Genomic DNA, 20,454 nt, shown 5'->3' with positions numbered 1-20,454 from the left:
TATACCTTGCTACAGAGATAGCTCAGAAGTGGGTGGCCAAAAAATGATGATGCAGAAGGGAAAGGAACTGGAGGGGCAAATTGGTGCAGTGGGGGACAGAAACAGGCTAGCGACACACGGCAGAAGATTCTATAATCTCGAAAGCACAGTCCCCTACAGAACCTGGAATTGAATCCTGAACTCCTGAGTCTCTATATTCCTTTGCTATTATAAAATAGCTGTGAAATCTAATGTGTCTCATTCCTACTCTTCTGGGACTGATCCTTATAGCCTACTGCAGCTACTGTTTACTCCAATAGTTCAAGGGGCAGAAGTCTGTGGGGTGGATCAAAAAGTCTGAACTCTGCTGATGATGTTGGGGGTCACTGTGGTCCCACATGATGGAATATTTATTTTTTTCATTTCGTCTTTAAAAAATGTGTGAAATTATATAAAAAAACATTAAAAGAATGTTAAAGTTGCAAAGTCAAGCACTCAAAAGTTAGGAAATACCACACTTAGAGTTTCCTGTGCAATCAAAATAACTGATTTTCCTGTTTAGTGACAGTTCTGAAAAGTCAGAAAAGCTTCAGTTCAGGTCAAAATGAATCTGAAATTTTTCAGATTTTCCAGTGAATCAAAACAGTTCAATTTGGGTGTGTTCCAGAGTGGGGATTGTACATGGGCCTCCCATATTCCAGGTGCATGCTCTAATCACTGGGCTAAAGGTTGCATAGGGGTGGGATAGAATGGGCAACACCAGCCTACAGCCCTGCAACCTGGCGGGACCCAAATACAAGTGTCGGATCCTGGTTGGATCAGGTGGGAAAACAACCAGACCCTCTCAGGCTGAGGTCAGATCGGCGTCCTTGTCTTGCCCATGGGGACAACTGTGTGCCCTGCTCCTAACAGCCACTGCCACCTTGCCATGCAATGTGTACTGCAGTCTGGAGTGAGTATGCCTGCCAAAGACGGGTAGTGCCTCTCACTTTGCAATACGCACAGCAGGGTGTGTGTGTGTGTGTGTACACACCAGGAGCAGGGCACACAGCCACCACTGCAATGACCCCACGCAAGGGGAGGTGGCAACTTAGGTTCGGTGGGAAGGGTCAAGTCGGGTCAGAAAGCAATTTGACCCTCTCAGGCTTGTGTGGGGTTCGCTTGGTCAGGCCTAAAAATTAGGCTCGAGCAGACCTCTACTCTGGCCATTTTGTGAATGGCCAAAAATATGCATGTCAAATTTATTAATAGTTTTGGGGCATCTGAAGCAGTATTTTTCATTGAATAAACTTTTTGTCTGAAAAATTTCACCCGGCTGTATACCTGGGGCCAGATTAAGCACTCATAACTGCAACTGAAGTCAATTAGAGCAGTGCTTGAATATAACAAAGTGCTAAAAAAATGCTGTGTATTCTGAAAAAGCAGACCCTATCTGTTTCAAGTTGGGCATCCAAAATTAGTGGGCACCTCTGACAATTTTGCCTTTAATATCTATGTTTCATTTACCCATGTGTAAAAATGAGGATAATACCATATAATCTCACAATGGTGCTGTGAAGATAAACCCATGGATGTTTGTGAAACACCCAGATACTGTGGTTATGAGCACCACAGAAGAGCTCATGAGAAATGGAAGATTTTGAATGGTGTATGGTAAAGATGGCCTGGGGCCATACACTGAATGAAGAGGATACAAAGAAATATTGGATAACTACCCATTCCTTGAATGAGACAGGGGTCATATGGCATGGAACCATTTTCTTAAAGACATAATTTGTGCATACGCACAAAAAGGGGCCAAATTAAGTTTGCACAGGCAATCTTAATTTTGGCATTTGCTTAACTTTTGAGTTCTTGAATTTGCAGCCTTAATGTTCTTTAAAAACGTAGGGGGTTTTTGGTTGCAAACTGCATGCAATGAGAGACAGACAGTGTTTTTCATTCTTTTTTCCATTTGGAAAGAATCACAAAACATGCCATTCCCTTGAAGGTGCACTCTGCAGCTGAGCCCTGCTGGATAGTCCCTGGCAGTCCTCTACTAGTGGCGTTTAGTAGGGGCTGTAGGGTGGTGCAGCTACAGAATGGTAACTTCGAGCAGGGACTTCCCTTGGTCTTCCCTCTGCAGTCTCAGAACAAGGAGAGTTAGGGCAACCTGGGCCAGACCAAAAGCTCGCTGATCTATCTGCAACTTGACAGTCACATACCCTTCCCTCCGAAAGAAGCCTGCTGGGCAGGGCAAGCTGAGGATCCTACTGTTTTCCCTTGCCTAGAACAGGAGGGTAGAGGATTTTGGAAAGAAGTCTGGTGAAGATCATAGTAGCTCCTCCATCTGGGATGTGGTGTGTGTTTGTAGATCCAGGTGCAAGGGTGTGTTGTCTGCAAATCAGCCAGTGTGTACTGGAAAAGCTGGGACAGGGAATGTTAATAGGCAAAGTGAAAGGGTTACACACACAAGTAATAAATACTTGCACTCAGACAGCCTGACCTGTCTTTCCAGGTCAGATTAAAAAAAAAAATAGAGAGGACCATTGCTTTTTCCCATTAATGCTCCTAGATTCAATAGGGAAAAACGTATCTGGAGACACACAAAGTAGACTTCGGCAACTCACTGAAGGCTTGTTATGATAAGAAAATCACAACCCGGGAAAATCTTATCCTATCTTAGTAACTTTTCTATTATATGAAGGAAATGAACATGTTGACCTGGGTCATGACTGTGCTTACAAACCTGCATATTAAGTTCGGAGAAAGATTATTGCTGGGTGTCTTGCGTCACTTTTTTACCATGGATTGCAGCTTCCTATTTTCTCATAGCTAATATAACTGAGCACCCTTCCGATGAAATATATGCCTCCTAGAAGATCCGCTATCAACACACCATAGATTCAGGTTCAAATGCAAGTTTCCCATATCGAATTATGCCAGCCCACCATAATTTTTAGTTCAGATGTCAAATAGGGAAAGTGATTGAGTTTACAGGGTATGTTTTAAATTTCATAACTTAATAAAGACCAAATGTTTGATGTAAAACTACAAGAGCACAAGCCAGTTTCTAAAGCTGACAGCATCCTCACTCATAAGATGAATATTTTCTAAAATTTGTTTTTATTAGTATTTAGATATAATATGAAACACACAAAATATTTAGCATGAGTGGATGGGAAACAAAATTATTTCAATCCCAAAGGAAAGGAAAGGCTATTTTTATGCAGAGCCTGGGGAGAAAAGAAAGTCCAACAAAGAGAATGTATAACTATCCTGTCTTGATAAATTCCACAGTTTAGCCTGGAGAAGGTGAGATAGGGGAGGGCTAAGAAAAAAATGGAGCTACAACAATTTACACCACCTGGGGATCTGCCCCATAATATCTTCTTTTGGCATAACGGATTATAGCTTGGCTTTATTTTGGATCACACATCAAATCAGAAGATATTTTTTAAACAGCCATAGATTAATATTTACATATTATTCATAGATAACCAGAAGAATGGTGCACAAAGCGACAATATACCGAGAAAATAAAAGAACAGTTTAATAGGAAGCAATGAAAAGTTCTGTATTCCAATATCAATATCCTAAATCATAGAAGTCCCCTAATGTGCCTCAATTCAAGCAGCATTTTAATACTGAGATTCTATGATAATAAATATAAGATGATGGGCTATGTATGAAATGACAACTTAAATCCTATGGCAAACCTACTTCACAATGGGAGGTACCTCATACTGAGTCATTTTCAATTAATAAAGCATTTTATTAATATGAGAAAGAGAATATGAAACTAACTTGAAAAATAGAGACCCTATCTCCTGACCTGTCACTCTCTCACACACAATTTCAGATATAGAAAAACATTACAAGGGAACTAAACAATGACTGTGCTCATGAGGTTCTTTGTACGTTTGGGTTATGGGAAAATATTTTAGAAACTACTATTATTAAGCATATAATGGATTAATTCCTATATTAATAATAATTTTCAGGAATATTTTTATTAGAAATAAACATTTCATAGAGCTTCCTCACAAAATTCCCTCTCATTATCAGGGAATCAGAAATACTTTGTTGGTCTTAGTCTATTCGGGCAATGATCATGAAAGCAATGAATGATCGGTCAACAGCAAGTGTAATTTTTGCATGACTCTGGCCAGCTATTTATTGAACTGAGAGAGTCAGATTAAGGTAATTGGATTTTTTAATTTCATTTTTTGGAGGGAAAATGGCATCATTTCCAAGAGACGAGGATAATATTTCCAAGAGCCTCCCTCCCCACCTCAATTTTTGTTTGAAGGTTGAACGGAAGAAAAATCAATAGTGTTGTAGACAGGGTTGCCTACTTTCTAATCGCACAAAACGGAACACCCTTGCCTGACTCCCTGTCCCTCTGCTGCCCTGAGGCCCCGCCCCTTTGCCACGGCCCCACACCTGCGCAGTCCACCCCCCCCTTCCTCCTTCCCTCCCTTGCTCTCCCCCACCATCACTCACTTGCTCATTTTCACCAGGTTGGGGCAGGGGGTTAGGGTGTGGGAGAGGGTAAGGGCTCTGGGATGGGGCCAGAAATAAGGGGTTCAGGGTATGGGAGGAAACTCCAGGCTGGGACAGGGGTTGGGATGTGTGGAGGGGTGAGGGCTTCTGCTGGGGGTGTGGGCTTTGGGGTGGGACCAGGCACGAGGAGTTTGGGGTGCAGGAGTTTGGGGCTCTGGGCTGGGGCCAAGGGCTCAGAGTGTGGGAGAGGGCTCAGGGCTGGGGCATGGGGTTGGGGTGCCAGAGGGGGTGCAGACTCCAGGAGGGAGGGAGTGTGGGACGGGGTTCTGAGCTGGGGCAGGGGTTGGGGTGTGGGAGGGGGTTTGGGTTCTGGGCTAGGGGTACGGGCTCCAGGGTGGGGCCAGACATGAGGGATTCAGGGTGCAGGAGGGGGCTCCAGGCTGGGGCAGGGGTTAGGGTGCAGGAGGGGATGCGGGTGTGGGCTCCGGGAGGGAGTTTGGGTATGGGAGGGGGTACGGGGTTGGGGTGCAGGAGTGGTTCAGAGTGCGGGCTTACCTCAGGCGGCTCCTGGGAAGTAGCCGGCATGTCTCTCCATAGGCAGAAGCATAGCCAGGTGGCTCTGCACTCTGCCCCCGCCAGCAGATGATGCCCCCACAGCTCCCATTGGCTGCAGTTCCCACCCAATGGAAGCTGCAGAGCCGGCGCTCAGGGCAGGGGCAGTGCACGGAGCCCCCATGGCAACCCTTAGGCCTCGGAGCCAGAGGGACATTCCCAATGCTTCCTGGGAGCACACGGAGCTGGGTAGGGAGCCTGCCAGCCCCGTACCAACTGGACTTTTAATGGCCCGATCAGCGGTGTTGACTGGAACTGCCTTTTGACCGGGTGTTGTGGTCAAAAGCCGGACACCTGGCAACCCCACTTGGAAATGGTGGACATTTTATTTCTTTTTTTCTGCAGGCCTCAACCAGTGTTGTTCTCATTGGCCCAATGCTCTATTCCTACTATACTGAAACAGTGACTCAGGACGCAACACGTCTCTTCATTTATTTATACCACATTAATGACTGGAGGCCGCAACCAGGATCAGGGCCCCATCATCGGGGTGCTGGAACAATTTGTATAGTGAGGGTGCTGAGACCATGGAATCAAACTGTAAACCCTGTAGATAATGGAAATCACTTTGAGCCGGGGTGGCAGCACTCCTAGTTCCAGCACCTAAGTCCATTGTGCTAGAGCATTGTACACACAAAGACAGATGTCCTTCCCCCATCACCTTACAAACCAAATGTAAAACAAAACACTGAAAGTAGGTTTTGCAAACAGCACGAGGGAGAATGAAGAGGATAATATTGAGAAAGTTATACAGTTACAGAGGTCAGATAATGCACAAAATGATGATTTCTGAGGCCAGGGAATATATATGTATACACCTATCATAAAAACAGTACAATCACAATAACACAAATATCCTTTTTCTACCACCAGTAACCTTCCCCAACTTCATACACAATCTTCGACCTCAAAGGCACTCAAGCCCTTCTTGTTTGTTTTTGAAAAGAGACACACAATCAAGCTGTTTGAGGCTGGGTCTATTTCTTTGTTACATAGAACCACAGAAATGTAGGGCTGGAATCCATGAGCTGCAGTAACTTTGTGCACAAATTAAACATGTCTGACTTTCTGAAAATGCAGCTCTCTATGCCTTTTCATACTAAACTTAGTACCCAATTAGTAGCAAATAACAGATTTCCTATGTTGGATTTAAAGTCACACAGGAGCATTGATAATGAAATAATTATTAGATGAAGTCTCTAATATTGATCATGGTAGATATGTGCTAGAATATTTTTTAAAGGATCAATATTACATAATAGACTTGGAGTACGCCTTTTTAATCCACTGTTTTCCAGCAACATTAATGTGCTCTTTATTGTCATCACAGTAGAACTTCAGAGTTATGAACACCAAAGTTATGAACTGATTAGTCAATCATACACCTCATTTGGAACCAGAAGTACACAATCAGGCAGCAGCAGAGACAAAAAAAAAAAAAGAAGAAGAAGAAGAAGAAGAAGAAGAGAAGACAATACAGTACTGTGTTAAATATAAACTACTGAAAAAACTAAAGAAAAAGCAGCATTTTTCTTCTTCATAGTAAAGTTTCAAAGCTGTTTTAAGTCAATGTTCAGTTGTAAACTTTTGAAAGAACCACCATAACGGTTTGTTCAGAGTTATGAACATTCCTTCATTCCCGAGGTATTCATAACTCTGAGATTCTGCACTATTATTCTACTACACTATTTGAAAAAAGATTATACTTCGTGATGGGTTATACCATGGTAGTTCTATTTACCAGCAATTAAAGTTGTATACTCACGTTGAGCAAAAATAGCAATTACTGCTATTAAACATTAATACATCTGCTAACATTTATTTTATTTGTATTTGATCTTAAATATTAAATGAATTTAATATGTTTAAATTAAACACCAAAGGGTAAAGCTTATATTATGCAAAAAGAAAGAAAAATAATACAAAAGTGACTGAAGATATATTTCTTCAGCTCCAAAAGATCCTAGTGCCTACATAGAGCTGGGTTGAGGTAGGATTCGGATGAAAAATCTTGAACGCTAAGATGCTGCAGGAAATTGTGATAGTGATTTAGCTAAAAAGAAAAGGAGTACTTGTGGCACCTTAGAGACTAACAAATTTATTTGAGCATAAGCTTTCGTGAGCTAGCTCACTTGAAGTGAGCTGTAGCTCACGAAAGCTTATGCTGAAATATATTTCAGAGTAACAGCCGTGTTAGTCTGTATTCGCAAAAAGAAAAGGAGTACTTGTGGCACCTTAGAGACTAACCAATTTATTTGAGCATGAGCTTTCGTGAGCTACAGCTCACTTCATCGGATGCATACCGTGGAAACTGCAGCAGACTTTATATATACACAGAGAATATGAAACAATACCTCCTCCCACCCCACTGTCCTGCTGGTAATAGCTTATCTAAAGTGATCATCAGGTTGGGCCATTTCCAGCACAAATCCAGGTTTTCTCACCCTCCACCCCCCCACACAAATTCACTCTCCTGCTGGTGATAGCCCATCCAAAGTGACAACTCTTTACACAATGTGCATGATAATCAAGTTGGGCCATTTCCTGCACAAATCCAGGTTCTCTCACCCCCTCACCCCCCTCCCAAAAACCACACACACAAATTCACTATCCTACTGGTAATAGCTCATCCAAAGTGACCATTCTCCCTACAATGTGCATGATAATCAAGGTGGGCCATTTCCAGCACAAATCCAGGTTTTCTCACATCCCCCCCACCCCCATACACACACAAACTCACTCTCCTGCTGGTAATAGCTCATCCAAACTGACCACTCTCCAAGTTTAAATCCAAGTTAAACCAGAACATCTGGGGGGGGGAGGAGGAAAAAACAAGAGGAAATAGGCTACCTTGCAAAATGACTTAGCCACTCCCAGTCTCTATTTAAACCTAAATTAATAGTATCCAATTTGCAAATGAATTCCAATTCAGCAGTTTCTCGCTGGAGTCTGGATTTGAAGTTTTTTTGTTTTAAGATAGCGACCTTCATGTCTGTGATTGCGTGACCAGAGAGATTGAAGTGTTCTCCGACTGGTTTATGAATGTTATAATTCTTGACATCTGATTTGTGTCCATTTATTCTTTTACGTAGAGACTATTCAGTTTGACCAATGTACATGGCAGAGGGGCATTGCTGGCACATGATGGCATATATCACATTGGTGGATGTGCAGGTGAACGAGCCTCTGATAGTGTGGCTGATGTTATTAGGCCCTGTGATGGTGTCCCCTGAATAGATATGTGGGCATAGTTGGCAACGGGCTTTGTTGCAAGGATAAGTTCCTGGGTTAGTGGTTCTGTTGTGTGGTATGTCGTTGTTGGTGAGTATTTGCTTCAGGTTGCGGGGCTGTCTGTAGGCAAGGACTGGCCTGTCTCCCAAGATTTGTGAGAGTGTTGGGTCATCCTTTAGGATAGGTTGTAGATCCTTAATAATGCGTTGGAGGGGTTTTAGTTGGGGGCTGAAGGTGACGGCTAGTGGCGTTCTGTTATTTTCTTTGTTAGGCCTGTCCTGTAGTAGGTAACTTCTGGGAACTCTTCTGGCTCTATCAATCTGTTTCCTTACTAAGGTGCCAAGTGAGCTGTAGCTCATGAAAGCTTATGCTCAAATAAATTTGTTAGTCTCTAAGGTGCCACAAGTACTCATTTTCTTTTTCCGAATACAGACTAACACGGCTGCTACTCTGAAACCAGTGATTTAGGTGTCACTCTTCCCTAAGAGACTATCAAAACAAATGTCCCAGCAAGGACACTGGGCTTTCACACAAGACATAAAAGATCCCAATCACTTGTGGTCGTGAAAGATCCTGTGGCACTTTTGTAACAATAGAGGCATTGGCCCCAGCCTCTTGGCAAAATAGCAGTTTGGTTAATTACTTTCTGCCTTCTTCTTTCCTGTCCTAACCTGTTGTGCACTGTTGTTGTGCACTGTTAAACGACTTTTACATTCCATTTTGCGGGTAGAAGAAACATATGCAATTTCTATGCGTGTGTGTGTATTTGTATGTATGCATGCTTGTGTACTAAAGTGTTTTGGGTTCTTTTGGAATAAAAGGCACTCTACAAATGTGTGCTATGAGTTGCAGTAAAAGAACAGTTGTGAAATCATCAGATTGTACATGGACAGACTAGTTTTATATGACAAAGTATGTGCAAAGATTTTTAATTCAGGGATTTGTTTAACATCCTCCTTTTCAGTTAGCTGCTTCTTAAAAAGTAAACTGTGCCATCTGTATAGACCATCTGAACTGAGCTGACCCTGAACAAGAACATGAGCAGAATGAACCCACAGATAATCCACAGCACTCTGTCAGACCTGATGGTGGCTAATTTACTTCCAGATAGTATGGACAGGCAATTATTCCAGAAATCTTTACAAAAATGAGGATTCGCTTATTTTCTGAAGCACTATTTTCTAAAGAGAAGCAATTTACAAGAAAGTTTGTACCAATACAAAACAGCAACAACAACAACAAAAGAAATAATGATTGGTTCTGAATCTGGCATGTGTTTTCCCACTCCTGTCAAAACCATTTCCCATTATCTGGCATGAAGTCTTGGCTTTCACTTTATCTGCTGTATCTGTGTCTATGTGTACCATATACTGTATGCTGCAGTTCTATCTCTAGTGTGTTTGTGTGTCCGCTTCCAAATATGCTGAAGTGTTAGTTGGCTGCTGCATTTTCCTTCTGGTAGCATCAAACAATAATTAAAGGGAAGCCGATGAAGAATAATTATATTTCAGGAAAAATGCAAGAAGCTGAATTATAACACATCAAGATATCCGCAGGAAGATCTTGGCTTGCTTGTTTTGTTTTCACGCCTGCTTGGTCTTCAAAAGCCCACACTCCCCCTCTTTCTTTCAACATACTGCCTTTAGGCATTCTCCCCTCCCTTCTACCCCCTCCCCCATGAGGATTGGCTGCATGACAGGAAGTCACTGGTATGAGTCTACCTCCTAATTTGCTGGAGGTGCTCAGCAGCTGCAGCAAGACCAGGCTGTACTGTTCTTGAGCTGGTCTCCCCCGCAGGGAAGTCAGGATAACTCGATTTGCTCCTGTCAAGGAGAAGGGTGCCAAGCCAAGAGATCTGTTCTGCTGAGCCCTTGGCACTGAAATCAAGCTTGTGGCTTTGTCATGCCCTTTTTGTTGCTTTGATTCACGAGGAAAGACTATGACTGCTTCCTATCGGCGCACAACTAAACTGTACCACCATATGAGGCTTGAACTGTGTTTTTTATCAGGCTCCCTGCTGTTCTGTGTCACATTCTCTGTTCTTCTCCTTCCACAGCAATTTCATATATATTACATTCTAAAACAAGGGAGGAACTCCAAAAATGAGCATCCTACAAACAATTTTCCAGTGTTCATGGCCAATTTAGTGTATTCTGCTGTGAATTCCATGACAAGGAATTCAAGAAGTATTAATCTTGCCTTTGCTCGCCCTCCTTTTTATACCCACCTAAACCAGTGAAATCACAAAATACTAAACAAAAAAGGTTTTTGAATTTCAGCATTCTGCTTTTTCACATTTCCTTTCGACATGCACTTTGTTTACACCAACTTTATACTGTAAGAATCAGCTAGTTTGAAGAGACAGACATTTTTAGGAGTACAACTGTCTGATGATATTGCAAAAAGAAACAAATTAGTGTATTTGGTTACATGGAGGGAAATAACGTGGATACAGTTGAATTTAGATGTATTCATGTATAACTGATATTTTTATTTTGAACCTTTTTAGTAATGGTAAAATAAAGTGCCAAGTAAATTACCAAGTCAGTTTAAACTAATAACTACAACATATTTTCATAAATTGAGGTGATTTATGGGAGAGTGATAGAGGCAATCATAAAAGTAGGGGGAAAGATTTTTAAAATGCTAAAAATCTTCTTGTCTTCTTGTTCCCTGTTCTTATCCAATTTTTTTCCCAAGGAAACAAAAAAGATTTTCTTTGATTTAACTGCAAGAAAAACATCAAACACGGACAAGCATCCAGTACCCTTACCTAGACATCAAAGCTATTTTCCCACATAAGGGTGCCTACTCAGCCAAAAATATAGTCTGTTTCATATACTGTACTACAACTGAAGTCTGCATGAAGCTGGGAGGGTAAGGGGGGGGAAATCACCGTTCATGGCCATGCACCAATTTCCACATAATGAAAGCTGGAAGTATTTTTGGTTGAACTGAGTGGTAATATTGTGATTATGGGTGATATTGTCAAAAGCACCCAGGTGATTTAGGAGCATGTCTCATTGACTTCCAATGAGATTCATCACATAGGCTGAGGTACTTTTGAAAAATCTCACTCTAGAGTTGTGCAAAGTTCAACCTTTTCATCCAATAGAATTCTGCACTTGTACAATCTTTTCTCAGAAATTTACAGACTTCCAAATTTAGTTCTTCACAAAATTTCAATGAAACACCTATTTGTGCACCAAAATAGAAGAAAAACATGAATTTTACTCCAAAATATTCACATAATTTTTTTTGTGAAAATTGGCCCATTTTTAATTCATAATAAAATGGAAGTAAATGATTACATATAACTGTAGCTTTGATCAGAGGCAAAAGTACATGTGGGACCTGGACTATCTTGGTTACCATTTACTGTTTTCAGTGCTGGTACCAGTGCTCCAAAAAGTCTGACTTGTCCAAGCTTTAAATGAGGCAATCATTAGAATTTGACATTTGTGCCAAGGTGTACAAAGTGAGTTTACCTTTTCCATTAGTTCTTTTATTATCCTTTCGGAGAAAGAAGATTAATTTAAAGTCATGAAAGACTGAGTAATTTTGTGTGATCCCTGTTGAGACTAATGGGTAATTTTGTCTGATCCCGATTGAGATTATTGGATAAAAGAACTGATTAAAAATTATATTTTTGTTATTCACTGAGTTGTCAGGATATGTTGTCATATGCTATGAGAAGTCAGAGTACTAAGGCTTCCGCTGTCACACACACAAACATCATGACACACTATGTATCATATAAACCTTTAAAAAAAATCTCATTGTACACAAAAATGTAATAGTTTGGTAAACACAAAGTGTATCCATTTCCCAGATCTACCCCATTTTCCCATTATATCTTTTCTCATGCACTGGATGTTCACTCCTTCATTATCCATGTGTGCTAAGGCGTCACTTTTTAGGATAAGCAAATTGGGGATGTGGATAAAGTAAGTATTCACCTGAATTGTCAGCCAAGCTCTAAAAGATCTTTCTCTGGGGGTCAGAAATGATTTTTTAGTGTCTTTTAAAAGCTCATTTTATGTGGCTTAGCACTTAATCATTCTGGCCAGGCTCGGAAGTAGAAGCATCCACATACATATACTATGGGAGAGGCTATTCCCGACATAATTTTCAGCACAGATTTACAGACCTGAAGGGCCAGATTCTCATGTGTGGCTGAACCATGCTCAACACAGGATCCATGCAGGAAGGGAAAAAGAAGAAGGGAGAGGGATGTTATGCCAGGACAACCTAGTTAGTTGATCACCATGGAATTTAGAGCAGCCTTGAGGTGGCTGCAAATTCTTCAGGCTGATAATGGCTCCCTAGTGACCATTCAGCTGGCCCAGGATTGCTGGAGTAAAAGACACTCTGGCCATATCCTCTCCAGCCCCTGACACAAAGGGTGGGGTGTGATTTGGTTTACCAGGCCCTTTGTGGCTCCCTGCTGGAGACCTTGCAGTCATATTACACCCTGCCCCAGGAAGGAGTGGCAAAGGTGGGTCCTCTAGCCCAGCCTAGAAAGGCTACACAGAAACAGCCAATATTAGCCCAGCAGGCTCAGATAAAAGGAGCTGCAAGGCCTGAGCAGGTCAGTTCCTGGCTGGGACCAAAACAACAAGGAAGGGTGCTCTGTTCTGGCCACAGGTGCTTGATGGGCTGATTTACTGGCCTTGTGAACAAGAGGACCTAACATCGGTAACCCTAAGGTAATGGGTGAAAGGAAAAGGACCAGGTGGGAGGAAGCCCAGGGAAAACAGCAGCAATCAATCAAAGGAAGCATACGTGGCTGTTGTTCATAGGGTCCCCAGGTTGGTACCCGGAGTAGTAGGCAGGCCTGGGTTTCCCCACCAGCCTAAGTCCTGGAGAGGGGACATGGCTAGTGTAAAAGACCAAGATGAGGGCCTAAATTTAAAGAGCATAGAGACAGGGCTGAAGACCCTGGTGAGAGTAGACCAATAGTTCCGGTTGGACTCTTTACTAAAAGTCCGGGAAAAGGGGCTAGATTTAACAGGGCCAAAGACAGGACTAAAGACACTAGTAAGGGCAGACTGATAGCCCTTGTTAGAGGGTCTATTTTGGACTGTGTGACTTGGCTGGAGGGCTGAGCCACTGAAGGCCAACGAAGCAAGGTCAACAACCTACAGGGGGTGTCAGGAGTAGAGTAAAAAGATTGCAGAAGACACCTAACCAACAGGAGGTGCTGACAAGGGGTGAGAGCCCATCACAGTGGCCGGGAACAGGTGGCATACAGCTTGCTATATACCATGTGGGAATTCCCTCTGAAGGAATAGAGGATATCACCTAAATCATCAAATAAGCATCCAAAGTTTGGCCAAACCACACCAAATTCTTCCCATCTTGACTGTATTTGATGTAATTGTAGCCCTGTGGTTCTCTGACTGTGGGCCTAACAAAATGTGCTAAGTGTTCTACTCCTCCAGCAGGAACTATTTAAACTAGCTTCTACTCTAGTATGTATTATTATTAGGTGCATATGGTGGTTTAATGTCAAATAAAAGACAGGAGCCTTCTGGACTTAAACTTCCCAGAGATGGGAGAATCAACACTGGTGTATAGGAAGGCGTATGTGAGGGACTAGCTGCGGGCATCAGGATGATGGCAGAGCTGAGCGCCACTATGCCCAATCCTCTGCTAGCATAAGGAACTCTACTTTAGGACTGGATGGCCTTGAATCAGGCAACCACAACCATACATAGTGGAGAATCAAGGCCCCAGTTCCTACCTAGAGGAGTTTATAATCAAGGGGCCTGATTCAGTAATACTCAAGTTGAGCTGAACTTCCTTACACAATCAGTTCCACTGAAATTAATGCTATAGTAAATTCAGTAGGTATGATGAGTTACAGGACTGCACCCTCTACTAGATAAGACACTACAGAGGGCCTGATCTGTCACCCTTGCTCACAGTAGGTAGTACTTATTTCATAAACAGTCCTACCAACGTCAATGTGATTACTCAGGGAATAAGGTACTATTCAATGTGCGTAAAGGTGGCAGAATCTGGTTGACAGCATATGTACAACAGGCAAATCAGGTGGGACCAAGATATACACAGCATAATGACATGAAGTGTTTTGTTTTTACAGGGTTACTTGTCTGCATTGTGTTCGCTCCTTTATTTAAAAAAATAAGTTTTTTAGTTAGTTTGGCACTAGGTATCTCCTGAAATGGTGACTCTTTACTGGAAATAAGACAAACAATAGAGGTGCATAAACTACTGAGAGTGATGAGCTGGAAAATACAACACAAAAATCTAACTATTTAATGACCTTTGATCACTGCACAAAACATGACTCAGGAAAAGCAATACACTAATCAGTCAAGGTAATGCAGGAAATTTGCACTCTCCAAAAGCTGCACAAATGAAAACTAAGTTCAACATATTTTCCCCATTGGATCCATATAAGTATCTGAATCAGAATCCTTGAGAAATTAATGAACTAGACTCATATACTTGAAAGCTGCCATGTTTCCAATATGAGAATTTGTTGTGTCATCATTTGGAAATTTAATCAGAAAAAACAGTTTTCTTTGTTTTCTCATTAACCTGTTTTCTCACCAGGTCGAAAGGCTCTGTGCCTTGATTAGACTTTCAGTCCACTGTATAACTAACAGCAATAGGGCTACACCAGGGATAAATTTGTCCCAGTGAGTCATGCTCTTGTGTGGGCATATTCAGCTTTGCATAAGTACATAATTCGTCTTAGTTAAACTGTTTATCTAAATCTCCATATTGCATTTCTGGTTGGAAAATTTGTTCAGACATCCCTTGTACCTCACTAAAGGTACATAACAATCACAGTAAATGGTCATAGAGGATAGCTTTAAAAGCCTCCTAAAATGGGAGAGGAAGGGTTTTAAAAGCTTTGTGGATTCAGGAAAAGGTCTCACTTTGTTCAGTAAATACCAACTTCCTTGCACTCATCCTGTTACACAGCTTGCAGCATCTAATGTTCAGCTGATAGCTATCTTTGAAATTTCTATAAATCCCTTAAATATAATTACTAAATTTGCCCATTGAACGAAACTAGGAACATCCTAATAGTAGTGAGAAGCTAACAAGCATGAAGCCTTTGAGATGACATCAGTGTGTCACATCTCTTGAAGTCAATGAGTTGGTAGAATCGTTACCAGCTCAAGAAGGCATGTATTCACGGTTTCTGATTTTATGCATTCCCTTTAACTAAGGCTATAGTTAAGACCTCATATTCCAGCTGAGGTAAGTGGGCTGAAATGTCAGAATTCACTCCCCAGGACCTTAAAAACATAAGAGCTTTTCTGTGTTGCAAGCAGCCATTGAGCACAACAAGGGAGCAAATCTCTCATTCCCCTCTCAATCTCATCTATGTATTTTACAAAGGGAACTGCATCTCCCAACCCCCTGTATCCCTCAGATCTCAGTCCTTTTAGCAAAGAGTTGATGGGAAAGGTAATTCTTCCCATTTTGTGGATTATGTCATTCTTTCTTGAAAGCTGCAGGCACACTCTTTACCTGTGATGCAGCCTGTTAATTCAAGATCCCTCACATATGGTCTGACAATGCTCAGCTTGGGGCTCAGATGGCATGTTTCATCTAGCAAATTACTCGAGTTTGTGAAAACAGTCTATGAAATTAACTTCACAGATCTGCTAACTTTCCTAACCCGGCCAGATTCTGCCACCCTTAGTGCTGCCAAGTAAGACCTTACTCTCTGAGTAGTCCCACTGAAGTCAACAAGATCGTTTGCAGCCTAAGGTACTATTCAACATGAATGTGAAGGAGTGGATTCACCACTAGAGTGCCTCCTTGGACCAGGTGTGGCGTAACGTTTCTCTCCCCATCTGCCACCTCCTTTCCAGCTGCTCTGGTCCTGCGGTGGTCTACCTATTCCTAGGACTCAGCCTTTTGGCCAGGTCACAATTTAGTCCATCTCTTCCAAGGTAACAGAGTCCCACCAAAAAAATCCAGTGTCCTTATATCAGGTCTCTGGCCCCAACTCTGGACCCCATGGTTCCTGTACATCTTCAGGGCTTCCAGTTGTCCTTATCTGCTTCTGAAGCCTCATGCCACCATACCACTGACTGGTTGGGGAACTCAGGCCCTCTCACTACATTGGGTTGCAGCCCAGGGGCCCTGTAATCAGCAGCTAGGATCTGTTCAGTCCAAGTCCTTGCTGCTTCTTCTGTGGGCTTCTTCCTAAACAGCCTTTCTCAAACTCTGTCCCCTCAACCTCTCGCAGTTCCCCCTTCTTTCACGGCCCTCCCCTGGAATCTCCTTAACAAACCAAAACTAAACCACCTTCCTCAGGCTTGGCTTTTCATGCCTTTCTGCTACTCCATTTCCCCTGCTTTGTTCCTTAACCAAACATCCTCCCATGGCTCTCTCCCTTCTTGGACGTCTAGAACCTGCCCATTTAACAAGGCTTACCACTCAAGCCCGTTCCAGTGGTTGCATTTTGTCCCCCGAGGCTTTCTCATGACAAGCTCTCTAATCCTAGAGAACACCTGCAAAATTACTCTACTCCCTGCAGCTTTCTTTTCCTTAATGGTAAAGACGACTCATCCCCCTTCTGCTCACAACTTTTTCTATTTACAGTCCTGTGCCAGCTCTCCCCAGCTGGCTTCATCCTCAGTCAAACTTGTCTCTCCCACCAGATGCAGCCTGATATGTTAATTGGCTTCTCAGGCCCATATTAACCCCTTTTGGAGCTTGTTTGGGGTACGTACCCCAACACAATGAGTAAAGGTAGAAGCCTTTGGCCCACAGTTTTGAATGGTAATAATACTATTACTAATATATGTAACTGTTATACAGCAATTTTTATCCACAGCCCATAACAACTTACATTTATTTGTTATCTCAAAAGACACCACAGTGATCATACCACAGTAATCACTGCATCCATCACTGACATAAATCATCAGCTATTTAACAGCACACAACAGCACTACATACGAGTTTAGGACAGGAAGTAAAGATTATGCAATTGGAACTAGAGGTGCAATTTAGGTTGGCAGAATTTACTTCAATTAGAATTAGACCAAGATGTTGGGCTCAATAGTCTATGGATAACACAGCAACACAGAATCAATTAGCATGACACACAGGCACTCTTTTAGTACCGAGACAGAGGAAAGAGGGCCACCTACAGAATTACTAGTAGCATTTCCTGCAGCACCTAAGCATTCCTTGGCGGTCTCCTATATACATGCAGACCAGATCCAATAAAGTTTAGCTGGCAAAGTCTGATAAGACAACAGCCTGAGCTGCTGTGACTACTGTACTAATAAGGAAACTGCAAAGCAATTTAAGTGCATAGATATCAATGGAAGATGTGACTGCAAATTTTACTTATGATACAAGTACATGAAATAATGTGACTAGCTTTAAAAAACCTACTCTGGATCTGCTTTCTTTCTACTTGCTTGACAAATGCAATGCGTTTGATATTTACACAGCATCTAAAATACACAGTATCACAAAATATTTCATAAGGACTGCTGCTTTGATTTTATTTTCACTAGGATTCACAGGATTACAGCGAGTGAACCAAGAAGAGATGTGGATGTTAGAAATCATGCATTTCTTTCCATTTTATCTCTCCTAGTTTGAGTCCATAAATACATGGCTCAGTAAGGTTAACTGAACTGCAGCTTTCTCGATAACTAGAGGCTAGTACTGCGTTTCAGAAACAGATGGTGGGTTAAATAGTCTCAGCTGGTAGGAGTTATGGCTTTGGCCTTTACCACTTTATTTCCCTTTAGAATAATACATGACCGTACTGTGACATGCAGGTTTTCAGTAATATTAAAAAAGTGGAAGATACACTTTACATCCACATACAGACATTCCTTCGCTCAGATCATAAATCTTAGGCATCCATTCAATGGCATAATATCTTGACTTAGCTGCTAACCCTAAACACTAGTAAGATGTATATTCACTGATGGGCACTGTAGAAAGCCAAGAGAGAAAAAGTTCTTGAATATTCTAAATAATATTTGTATAAAGTTTTCCAAACCAATTCTTTTTGTACACAGTGGCTTTTTGTGCTTCCCGGGAAACTAGAATATTTGGGGCTGGGCTCAATCAGTCTGCTCAGCTACTATCTGTCTGCCAAGATCTGAGCCAATAACATATTGCAAGAGCCAGTGTGGTAATTATACAACCTGATCTCTGCATGTCACCAAAATAAACTCAGAGCAAACGATGGCAGTGCTACCACTGTTTAACAGGCTGAAGCTGTGTGCCACATTTTAATGCCTTCTCATGAGACCGATTTCCTAATCTGAAAAAGATTTAAGACACTTAAAGGAAAACATGCAGACACTCCTCTGCTGTATTCAATAGCTCCTAGTCATATTGGGCCTCTCTGGTCTATCCTTTAAATAAACACCAAAGCTACTTTCACATCTCCAGATATGAAATTACTTTCATGGTGGTTGAGCGTTCTCTGTGCTATCCAAATTTCTCAGAAAAACTCATTGCTTTCATTTTCTCATGCTACTGCACTGAACAAAGATAAAAGGAGTCAAATAAAGATTATTGATTTAATGTTATCATTTATCACTCCCTCTCCTCCTCTGGAGTGTTACTAGGTATTTTATACCAACATATGCAGTGACAGTAATGCCCTGAACATGTCCGCTTTGTGACTACTTGCAGGCTTGAGTTATCAGCAGCCACCTGTGCTGTGTGGTCTACTGAGGAATTAGTGATTTGGAAAATTACCCAATCCATACTATCAAATCAAGGGAAAGATCTACTGTTCGAAATTACTCTCTCAGAGTTTGATGTTCCTCCTCCCTGTATTTGATGAAGTTCTGTAAGTGGAACTACAGAGCTGATCACCTGCAGCTAGATTTCATCAGACCTTATGTGTACTTTCCCGATACTATGAAATGTGGTATAATTATTAAGAGAGGGCTGATAATGAGTTCTTCTCTAATTCTACACAGGTTATACAGCTGTGGAGCTAAGAGACTTCAGTTTCTTTCTCCAATACACATGCCTTCTTTAAAAAAAAAATACTGAAAATGGCCAATAGTGAAAACTCACCTCTTCTGTGGTAGCTACAGTAAGTGAGACAATATTAGGGCCTCTTATTTCCTCACCTTTTATAGATGCATAAATAAGCTGAGCCACCAAGAAGTGAATGTGCATAAACTGAATGTTCATGTGATCTCTTAATCAGCTCTAATTCCACTAACATAATTTTATCAAACACACTGAGAAAAGGCAGAAAACTTAGATAATAATTCCAAGCAATAGATCTTGTCCTCATTCTTTTTTACCCCATCCCTTCCCCGAGTGAACCTGGACCAATTCATGCAGGATTTCCCATTTTGCCTGGCTTCTGTGGGAAACCATATGCAACTCTGTGGTTCTGATTTGGTTTCACTTTGAGATTCCTTCAAATCCATAACTTTACTTATAAAATTCCTCTCCCTTGGCTAATGCAAGGTTGTCTTGAACAGAACAACATCTAGAATTTAGTGCAGTCTACTTTAAAAACCTCAGTGAAGCAAATTCATTGACTTGGTGCTTAGCACCACTGTAACAGGCATTTTAGAAATACCCATGACTAATGGATAGAATTTGAACAGCTCTAACCTATATCTAATTTGTATGAGTAAGTTCATTAGTGATGCTACACAAGTCATGCATGATAAAGAAAACTTCACTTGCATTCTTAAAAATATTTGTAATGAAATTGAAAGCCCCCACCATTTGAAGTTTTCACATGTTATTTACATTTCAAGGATCTTTTCTGTTAAAAAGTGAAAAATACTGTAGGGACTTTATTTGAAAGTGACTATCTTTTTCATGAAAACGTGCTCACTGCCATTCAAAAATGAACCTGTTTTTGACCAAAAAGATCAAAATTTTAAGAATACTGAATTTCAAAATTTTGTCTCCACATTTGCTCTTGAAGCATACATTTTCACAATTAGTGAAGTGAAATTTCTGGATGGCCCTCAATGAAATTAAGAGGAAGGAGGGGAGAGGGATCACACATTTTGCAGAGCTTTAATTACTTTGGGCCTAATCATAAAAACATTTTTTGGCAAAATTCCCATTGATTTCTAGAGGGATTGAGTCATATGTGCACATTAATTGATCTTACCATTGTGCCTTTTCAAC

At 41.5% G+C, this 20,454-nt stretch overlaps 1 protein-coding gene across 6 annotated transcripts in view; it reads right to left on the bottom strand.

Annotated features, from left to right (window-relative positions):
• The window catches only part of PTPRN2 (protein tyrosine phosphatase receptor type N2), a 1,070,187-nt gene that overhangs the window by 415,475 nt on the left and 634,258 nt on the right, over positions 1 to 20,454 (bottom strand). The gene's annotated exons all lie outside the window — the stretch shown is intronic.

This window comes from Caretta caretta, chromosome 2 (genome assembly GCF_965140235.1).
Source record: "Caretta caretta isolate rCarCar2 chromosome 2, rCarCar1.hap1, whole genome shotgun sequence".
NCBI lineage: Eukaryota > Metazoa > Chordata > Testudines > Cheloniidae > Caretta > Caretta caretta.
The sequence above is the reverse complement of the archived record's forward strand: the minus strand, read 5'-3'. Positions and strand labels throughout refer to the sequence as shown.